The sequence below is a fragment of the Pollicipes pollicipes genome, unplaced genomic scaffold, assembly GCF_011947565.3.
Source record: "Pollicipes pollicipes isolate AB1234 unplaced genomic scaffold, Ppol_2.1 Scaffold_1600;HRSCAF=1878_pilon_pilon_pilon, whole genome shotgun sequence".
Lineage (NCBI taxonomy): Eukaryota > Metazoa > Arthropoda > Thecostraca > Pollicipedomorpha > Pollicipedidae > Pollicipes > Pollicipes pollicipes.
Window position 1 is genome coordinate 24,133,970 of NW_023595962.1, and position 11,235 is coordinate 24,145,204.

Sequence of the window (11,235 nt, forward strand, 5' to 3'; positions counted from 1 at the left end):
AGCCGCGTGCACGCATCAATTTTGATTTGTTTACAAAATATATCACAATCCAGAGCTGCGTGCAAAGTGCAAGATTTTCACGCATCTCCATTTTTGGGGATCATACCACGCAGACACCACGCCAGCAGATCAAAGTCTGGTGCAAACAACAGCAAAGCCTGGTAGAGAGCTTTACTCTACGTGTTTCTTTTTCCTGAAGAAGCTTGACCACTTAATTGCAACACTCCGGAATGTGGGGGTGAAAATTCAAGAAGTGCCTTCTAAATGTAATATAAACGCTCAATGCCGTTTCAGAATTCATTTTAATAGATTTGCAAGTGAAATGAGTTGATTGCGAAAGTTGACCGCGGAACTATAACTCGCAACTTATTTCATTACTTTTTTGCTTGGTTTGCTTGGTTTCATACACACGTGATGTAACTTAATTTTTCTTTCCTTTTTGGTGTATCTAAAGATACCCTGTATGGCCTAAAATGCTAGCCCATTTCTTTGCAACATGCTACAACTGTAAACTAGCACATGTTTTTTACATGTATTGGATTAATTCTCCAGCCACCCAAACATGTTTAATACGCACCCAAGAGTGAACAATTCATAGCCACTGAAGGAGACAATTTGGAGCAAGGAAGTTTTTTCTACCGCTATTTTGGCTTTGTTATACCCCTAGTTGGCAGTCTTTTTTGGTCCGTGGCGTGGCTCAATACTGATAAATATAAGCCATTCAAGCTTCATTGTAACCTCACCACGTTACACTATCCTGCCGTGCGTAGCTTGGGGGCAGATCTGGCGCAGCTACTGCGAATTGGTAGCGACATTCTGCCCCTCGAAACTTTTCATTGCAGATCTCCTCTGACATATTTAACATTTTAATCTTGTAGGTTGTTGGGCATGATTGATATTGATATTTTGTGGTGGGTTCGAAGACATTGACTGTCAGCAAACCATGCGAAAATGCTGACTTTTTGTTTGAGGGAGCGGAAAAAAGCCTGCCCTCAAAAAGCCAAAAGGTTTCTGCCGGGGGCACGTAATCGCTAACCTTACCTGCTTTCAGAACATGACTTGTAATAAAATTTGGTAACTTTCTGTTATAATCCATAACAGTGTGTTCATAAGACAAGTTGTGATGCCACAAGACATGTAATTTTGTCATACTCTTGATCATTTCCCCAAAGTTGTTGAAGTGGTCCCTCATGTCTGCTTTTACAAGCGGTTGTCCATATTTGACATGGTTTGTTGACTGGCAAGCTTTGGTAGTGAAATCCGACAAACCTAAGTGGATGTGTTTGCTGCAACTGACAAGGCAAGCAGCAACACTGATTTACTGGTCATCTATGGTCTGTGTTACATACACATACACACACACACACACACACACACACACACACACACACACACACACACACACACACACACACACACACACACACACACACACACACACACACACACACACACACACACACACACACACACCATGTATAACCTATGTTTGGAGGAGAGAGATTGTTTTGTGGAGCACTCTGACTATTACCCTTGACAAAGACTGGTTGTGACAATCAAAATAAGTTATTCAAAGTGGTTTAAACAATTAGTGGGTAGTCCTGTCCTCTCAGTTGTTGCCTTCAGAGGTTTTGACTTGTGTGTTGTCAGCTTTGGTGTCAAAAAGCTGACACAGATGAATGTGGCCGAAATGAACACAAATGACACCCATCCGAAGATAAGATTTATCATGATTTATTACAATTGCAGCTGTCAAGCCTGGCTACTTGCATAATAAGCAGCCATAAGAACTTTGCGAGAATCATTGACTCACAAATGCTGCTGTGGTAAAAACAGGTTAAGAAGGATGAGATTGTGCAAATCTCCTTTAGGTTATACTTAGTTAAGTTACTTTCACGGAAATAAGCATAGATATTTTGCAAGAAACAGTGACATATTTGTATTTCCTGCCCCCATCTCAACCGAAGCTAAAGGTATGCCTGGTTTTTTTCGTTTTGGTGACATGTTGATGTACAGGAGTCCAAAACTTTTTTGTTTAAATGCTTTATGCTTGTTAATTTCTTATTTTCGTTTAATTCCTTTGCTCCGTTTAGTATTTAAAAAATAATGTGAAGGGAATTGTAAAATACAGAATCAAAGAATTGGTGTTACATGGTTTTTAGTGCTCATCACACTATTATGAAATTACCATTCTTTAATGTATTCCGTTTCAGTATAATAACCTAAGAATGAAAGGTTGTCATCTTGATCATGTAACATTCATGCCAACTCGAAATATATGTTTTTGTTTGCCAGTGCATCTCATAATTAATTACTGGCTCATAAATTTCAGTTTTTGTGAATTAAATTTTCGGCCCTGTACGTTCCTTTTTCGATGCAATTTTTCACTCCACCCTGTTTCAAAAGTGATTCTAACTCACTGGTTAGCAATTCTCATTGCGTTGCATGTTCGATGCTAATCGCTGTGGACTCTCCCTTATCTGGGTCGCTGGGTCGCCCCAGTGCGTGGCTCACTGCAGACCGTGCCATGGTGCAGCCATTGACGATGGGGGGGGGGGGGGGTTCACTTGCAGGTGCTCTGGGGTCAGAGTATGCCATTCACACCCTCTGTTATTGGTGTTCCTAAGCATGCATTTTGACCGACATAGCAGGGAGGACTGGCATGCGGACGGAAAACATTAAAGGCGGGATGTGCTCGTGTGCATGCACGTGCGGGCGCGTTTACGTGTAGCTGAGCATGCTAATTTCAGGAAACGATTCGCGTGAAACGGCAACGGGACATACAGAAACCGGTTTGGTGGAGAAATGGATGGAAAGCATGCGACCATTCTGTTTGGTCTAAAAACCTAAAGCATACCAGATGCGCCAGTCGAGAGCGTCAAGCTGGTGCGGACATACACACACACACACACACACGCACACACACACAAACGCACACACACACACACACACACACACACACACACACACACACACACACACACACACACACACACACACACACACACACACACACACACACACACACACACATATATATATATATATATATATATATATATATATATATATATATATATATATATATATATATATATATATATATTATCGATCGTTCCACCACCCTTTCTCTTAGGTGCCTTCAGTGAATTGCATGACATATCCAAATGCTTGCAGGGTTTCGTACGACACTGGACATCAATAGGAGATTACAAGTAAGCGCAATATTAAAAACTACATGATCATTTTATCTACATAGTCTTCAGTAAAGTCGTAATAAGATACAAATTCGATGAGGTTCAGTCGCAGGGAAAATTGGTGATGAGCCGGTCACGGGGTTTTGGACAATAAGTATGGAGAACTCGTTCAAAATTGGTAATGAGCCGATCATAGGGTTTTGGACAATAAGTATGGAGAACTCGTTCAAAACTGGTAATGAACCGATCACGGGGTTTTGGATAATAAGTATGGGAAACTCGCCCAAAATTCCAGGAGGAACCCTCAGCACGGATAATCATCCTATTCTGACAGCAGGTGGCGAACCGACAAACCAGCGGAGTGTGCCCGCTGCGTTGGCCTGGTGGCTGATCACAGGGTCGTTTTCGCGGATGTGCACTGCTCCCAGCACTTGGAGCCTCCGCCTATCAGAGCAGTGGGTGAGAATGGTGGCGTCATTCATCATCAGTCTACTCCGTTGGCTGCTGTGGACCTCCTTCAGATGGCAATGAGGGCCTTCATCGTGCAGGTGTATCGTAATGCACCTGCCGAGGGTCGGGTCGTGTGGTCCATGTAGATACCATTACGACGGTGCGCACAGTCACCGGTAGTGTAGCGAAACTGGTACCTTACATTTATCATTTTTGGCAGAGACGGGTCTCGGGATAAGACAGGACCTACACAAGCCACACACAGCCGCGCGAAGGCCGTCGACGAACGCGTGGTTGTCATCGCTGAGCCAGGCAGCCGCTACGTGACCCACTTTACGCCCGGTTCCGGCCGCACCCTGTGCTTGCTAACGAGCCACGCTCCGTGAGCCTACAGTGCGAAGGCCACGTCAATGTGCTCGGTTGCGATGGCACGGCCGTCAACACTGGGACGACAGCCGGCGTGTTCCGGCTGTTTGAGCTGCCCACCGGATCACCCGTACACTGTTTCATCTACCAGCTGCACGGCAACGAGCTGAACCTCCGCCCCTGCTACTGAGCTTGGACGGCACGACTGCGTGACCGGAACCAGTTCTGGACCCATCGGCAAAACTTGCGCCTGAGAGGTCTGAGAGACGGACGTCGTGGCATTCGAGCCTATGCCGGGGCCCGTGCCAAACCTATCGGTCGACCCGATCCAGCCAACGAGCACCGACCAGCAGCTGCTGTGCCTGCTGGCCTCCGGCGTTCAAAACAGCTCCGTCCGGACCGCAACAGCCTGGAGGCGAATCAAGCCAACGAAACATGCCAAGTAAATACGAAAACGCGATATCTTAAAATTCATAGAAGTGAATGTTGAAACTTTGTCACGCACCCTTAGGTATTTCGTGTGCTCACTGTCAAGAATTTGCCCATTATCATGCGTTGTGTCATACTATGCTGCATCATTTGTTCATCGGCTCATGCTCAGTAATATTCCTATTATGCTAGTCATGTATGTTCCATTACGTTTAAGGACTATGAATATCAACAAAATTACATGTGCTTAAAGGGTACAATAAGTTGCATATGATCTAACGGCCAGTTTGTAATGAATTTTGTTATCTGTTCGTTTTTGTTTTCAGATGGCTGACACTGGCCGGTCGCCGGCTTTCAGCTCACATCTGTACCGAGGCCTCCAGCAACACTCTCAAGGACCTCGTCCAGCGCGCGGTTGGCTTCTTTGTGGCGGCGTGGCTCACTATCCGGCAGAAAAACAGCTGCGACTTTGGCTTACGCGTCTTGTGCCGGAGCGTCGCACTGCTCCACGAGGTGCCGCAGCATACGCAGGCCACAGTGCAGTCGGTCCTCCAGCGCAATGGGTACTGGGCCCATCCGGGACAGCTGCTGCTGGCCATGGTGGCGGACGAGGAGCGTGTAGTCCGCGAACAGGCGGTTTGAATCATCGCGCCGCACGCGACCAGTTGGCCGCGGGGCCCAGGGTCTTCGCCATTCCAGCATAAACGTCGAGGCCGTGAGGACACCGAACTGATCTCCTGACGGGGATTAATCACGCAACCTCCATTGCGAGACATTAGCGACGGCGAGCTACGGGACATAGACACCGTCGCCGCCGCCGCGCCATTCCGTCCGTCCGCTGTCCGGATGTAGGACAGTCCTTCGAAAGACGGCAGACCGGAGAGCGCGGCGCTTGGCCAGCTCTCGGCGCTCTCACAGGCAGCACGTGTAACGTAACATGCGGTGACTGTAGCGCGTAACGTAACATACAGTGACTGCAACGCGCAACGAAACATACAGTGACTGTAACGCGTAACGTAACATACAGTGACTGCAACGTGTAACGTAACATACGGTGACTGTAACGCGTAGCGTAACATGCAGTGACTGCGACGCATAACGAAACATACAGTGACTGCAACGTGTAACGTAACATACAGCGAGTGCAACGTGTAGCATAACATACAGTGACTGCAACGTGTAACGTAACATACAGCAACTGCAGCGCGTAACGTAGCATACAGCGACTGCAACGTGTAACGTAATATGTGGTGACTGCAACGTGTAACGTAACATTTGGTGACTGCAATGTGTAAAACGACTCCGAGAGACGGCTTACAGCGATATTTTGATCTGCTTCCGCCTCACGAGTTCAGGTATTTTGAAAAACAATTTATATGCCGAGTATTTTTGGGTTCCAGCTCCAAGGAATTTCTTTGTCACATTTGGTTTGGTCACTGATGACACACCCTGATGTGCAATGGCAACACCATGAAGGGTGGAAGCGAATAGTTTGCAAATAATAGACGTAGGCAGCAGCTTGATAAGGCAAAAAATATTCCAAAATGCCTACATAGATTATCAAAATGTTGCACACGGTTTTACTTCAGTTTTTGCGGATCAAAGCCCATTCTCTTAGCAGGTGGGGATTCCTGGTTAAGCTATCAGGTAATGATAACACATGTATTGCGTTGCGAACAGAACAGATTATAGAGGGCCGGGACCCATAATAGTACCAACTATACGACAAATAGTTTTTCTTCTTTACCCTCTGGCCTTTGTTGCCGTACCGGACAGCCGCCGTTTTTAACGAATACGCGGATAGGTAGGAAGAACCGCCAACTAAAAGTCACATGGCCTCTTGCCAGAGGTCACTAAAGCCAGCTGTGGATGCTGATGTCTATGGAATAGCACCCTTGATGCGCGTATCCACTCCACTATCGAATCACCCTCGCACCCCCCACTCACCCAAAGCCCCACCCGCCACCAACCACTACCCCCCCCCCCTTCCGAATCAACCCGCCCCTTTCTTAGTGGTCATACCCACGTACATCTTCACTAATTGGCTAAGCTCAGGCCTATACTTCTCTCAAATTCTAAATCAGTGGGGTATAATAGGGGCTTTGGTTGATCAAACGTGTACGGTATCTAAAATAAAATTTCATTTATATGTTCGTTCAACATCCAAGAACACAGTTTTGATGCGTTGCTTCTACTTAAAACTGACGCCACACTGCAGTGGCAAGTGTTACAATATGATACAACGTGCTATGGTCCCCCCCCCCCAAACCGCACTGACCGTTCGAACAAATGTTTTACGGTTCTAAAAACCACGGCAAGGCGGACATTTACCCTATGTCCAAATATCTCACACACGGAGGTAAGCGAGCGCGATGAGAGGATAGCCCTCTGGGGCCGTTCCACGTTTCCGGCTTCGTATAATAGCCTCGCGCAACGATGAGAGGATAGCCCTCTGGGTGCGTTCCACGTTTCCCGGCTTTCAGTATAATAGCCTCGCGGCAACGATGAGAGGATAGCCCTCTGGGGCCGTTCCACGTTCCCGGCTTCAGTATAATAGCCTCGCGCAACGATGAGAGGATAGCCCTCTGGGGTGCGTTCCCCGTTTCCCCGGCTTCAGTATAATAGCCTCGCGCATACGATGAGAGGATAGCCCTCTGGGGCCGTTCCACGTTTCCGCGCTTCAGTATAATAGCCTCGCGCAACGATGAGAGGATAGCCCTCTGGGGCCGTTCCACGTTTCCCGGCTTCAGTATATACTAGGCCATCGCGCAACGATGCGAAACTCACCAGTCTCCACAGTGATTTAAAGACACCAGCAACGCCTCGGCCGCCAACGGGGGCAACAGCCTTAACATGTCATGGATAAAGTCCGTATCTCCCGCTACGCCGCGCAGGGAGCGGATAGCAGACGTCGGCTCCGTCGTCGTGAATGGTCGGTTATAAGACTTGTGCTCGTCAGTGGCAAAAAGCGATGCGAGTTCACCTCACAGCGGGCCTTATGCCTAAGGAACGCTGATGACCGCGGCCGTTTCTGCAGCGCTACGCGAGCGCGCGGGCAATTTCGTTTGTCACTTCAGATGGATGGAGAACATCACGGCCGCTCATACACAGCGCAGGAGAGGGTGCAGCCGAGGAAGGGCCAGCAATGCGTTTTGTAGTGGTCAAACATTCGATGTAGGTGTGTGATGGTTGAACTGGCCAGCATACGCTCGTCACGCCACGTGCGCTTGGCCTCTTTAATAGCGCGTCGGGCCTCGGCTCAGACCACCAATGATGTTGCAGCGACCAAACACACTCAGAGCTCTCTTACGTGCACGAATAACGTCATGACATTGTACCGTCCACCATGGAACGGGGGGTCGACGGGGAGCACGGGTAGTCGTGGTACATACCACTTAGCGGGTGTTGGTGGCATTGTAGTAATGTCCTCTACCGACAGAGGCTTCTCTGTCAGCGTTATATGCAGGGTGGTTTCCATCCCTATCCTGGTGTACACAGCCCAACTGGTAGCCATCGCCAAGGCGCCCTCCTTTATGAGGCTGGTTATCAGACACATGTGATCTTACCCTGAATCGCTCTTCAATCCTTGGGACTGAAGTGCTTTTACACGCATTCACCTCTCATTGTGACGTCATTTTGATGATCTCACTTGCACTGACCGCGCCAGGAAAACCACTGTGCCCTGTTGCATCACCAGCCGCGGGGATATTATGGGCAACGAGCTTGCTGACGCGGCAGAGAAACAGGCAGCACACGCACCATGCAGACGACCTCTACCTCTGCCGCCCAGGTGCCCTTATCCGGCGATGATTGCTCACGTAAAAAGCGAGTGGCAGCGATGCTGGGATGTCAGAAGAAATAACAAGCTAAGGACAATCAGGCCACAGTTTTGACCTTTGGCCATCTAGCTCATGTGCGTTGAGACACGAAGATGTCATCCCATGTCACCTACGAATCGGCCACACACATGCAACACAAGACTTTCGTACTGTGCCGTGGAGACAGACCCCAATGCCCCAGACGCAGTGCGTCAGTGACTGTTGGCCACACTCTCCAGTCTTGTCCACATCTCATGGAAGATAGCTTGCGTCGCTTCGGACGACAAGCTCAAAGATCTGACCTATCCAGGACATTTTGAAAACGGCTCTTCCTGCTTGGAAGTTTAGTCAGTTGTTTTCATTCCTTGCAGATTCAGGTTCTCAGTTCTTCCTCGTTTTGTCAGAACTTTGTTGCACTTCTTAACTAAGCTGTGGGCGCCACATCCAAGGTCTTCCAAGGTCAGCGCGCATTTTAATTCCAATCATCATCATATCTCAAATGACAAGGGTGGACAAGGACCTGAAGGGTTCAGTGAAATATTACGTTTGAAATTGAGACACGTGAATCCAGGAAACGGCTCTCAATCCATACAAGCACGCCACTAAATTTGTCAGAATGTGTTAATAATCTGGCTCGCTACACCCCATGTACAGTTCAGCGTGAAAGGCCGCAGAAAACAACAAAAAACATGCGGCTTACGTATGAAAGTTTTAACCGACTCAACCGAAAGTTTCAGTGCACTCTTAGAAGAAACGCGTTCCGAGTCATCCACTACGTCACGTGGGGTACGCTACGGGAATGCTAATGTACCTTACTGGACAGGTATGAGACGCATTGTCAAGCAGCCTTTTATGAACCACTGTCGACCGGCTGAGTCATATCAGCGCCCGCAGGTGACAGCTCATGGGGTCATATCAGCGCCTACAGGTCACGGCTCATGGGTATATCAGCGCCTACAGGTCAGAGCTCATGTGTAATATCAGCGCCCACAGGTCACAGTTTATGGGTCATATCAGCGCCCACAGGTCACAGTTCATGGGTCATATCAGCAGTCGAATCACAGTTCACAGCTCATGAGTCATATCAGTTCCCACAGATCACTGTTCATTTGGCCATATAAGCGCCCCACAGGTCACAGCTCATGGGTCATATCAGCGGCCCACAGGTCTTCAGCGCCCCGCCAGGTCACAGTTTATGGGTCACACCAGCGCCACACAGGTCATAGTTAATGGGTCATATCAGCGCCCACAGGTCACGGTCATGGGTCATAGCAGCGCCCACAGGTCGCAGTTTATGGGTCATACCAGCGCCCACAGGTCACGGGTCATGGGTCATATCGGCACCAGACGAACTGTTCCATAAATCGAGAGATATATCAACTGAGCTGCATAGCCCGTGGGCGTGAGCACCTAATTCACAACACCAACGAGTCGGGGTGCACCGTGCCCCATCCAATGCTGCCGGGAGTGATGTTGTCCATGCTGCAGTCATACGTTAAAGTTTACAAACACTTGTTATCATTTCTGAACCACCGGCGGCGCTGTCGGGGTTTTGTTTGATAGCAGCGAGTGCTAACGATTACATCTCGGTGTAGTCGTCAACTTCGAGGTCGCTCTACACCTAGCTCATCGCCTTTAGTCCCAATGATAAGTGAAGCACTCGTCTCCGATTCCATCTCGATGTCGTCGTCAACTTTAAGGTGCCTCTAATCTAGCTTTTCGCCTTTAGTCCCAATGATGAGTGAAGCACTCGTCTCCGATTCCATCTCGATGTAGTCGTCGACTTTGGGTTGCCTCTAATCTAGCTTTTCGTCTTTAGTCCCAATGATGAGTGAAGCACTCGTCTCCGATTCCATCTCGATGTCGTCGTCAACTTTAAGGTGCCTCTACATCTAGCTCTTCGCCATAAGTCCCAATGGCAAGTGAAGCACTCGTCTCCCTCGTCAAGCGCGGGCGGCTATTAGCAGCGGATCTTCACATAGCTCAGGACCTGAGTACATGTCGTCGCCCCACTCACCCCAGACCCAGGATGCCTCTGGTGCAGCTGAACAAATTCAGCATCCTGACGCGCAGAGCCACACCACTTGCTTTCGCAATCCTGGTGGCGTGCGCTTCTTTTACAAGCAAATAAAGCTGCTGTTTACCGATTTTACCGATTTTAAGTCTTTCAGTAAGAGATGTAGGCAGTGTTTTTGTTTTCGATTCGAAGTCAATTAGTGTAGTATGAGTAACGTGAAAGCAGCGAGGAAATGTTCGTGATCTTTCCAAATAAGCTATCACAGAAAATGTGTCAACCTTGCCGTGATTACCGTTCTCGCATAACGCGGACTCATAGAGCGCTGCACCGGGGCGGTGATTTGCCCCTCTGATGTTTCCTGAGTAATGAAGATAGAGCTTATAAAACACCAGAGGATTGGCCTTAACGATATTTCGGGGTTGGCACTAGTTTTGATGTGAGGGTAATAGCGAGCTCCATTATGGCGTTTCGAAGGTCGAGTTTCCAGAAAATGCCACCTTTTCAGCTTCACCACAGACTAACTACAACGTTGCGCCTTGTGGTGACACGAAACTTAACAGTATTGTTCCTTGACCAGTAACAATGGTATATAGTACAATGGTTTGCATCTTCAATGTGTTTTGAGCATGTATTTATGATATATGACGCAATCCAGGCAACAATGTGGGCCCACCGCGCGCGTCCCGCCGCATCGTCAGCTGCCGCCCGCGCGCCGGCTCGGGCCGTAGATTGCTGTGCATGTTCCCCAAAAACTGCCGCTGCTCCGAACCAGAAAAGCTAGGAGCACGCGTTTGCCGTCTAACCACGGCCAAAAGATGTCCCACAAGCCATTATAAGGTGAAGAACATGCTGTAAAGAGTATCTAAAAAGTCTTTGGGGGGGGGGGGCAGGCGGATACGTCAAACCCTCCCCTATCAGGGCGAGGCTTAATGAGATTCCGTCACCAGTAGGGAAAGCG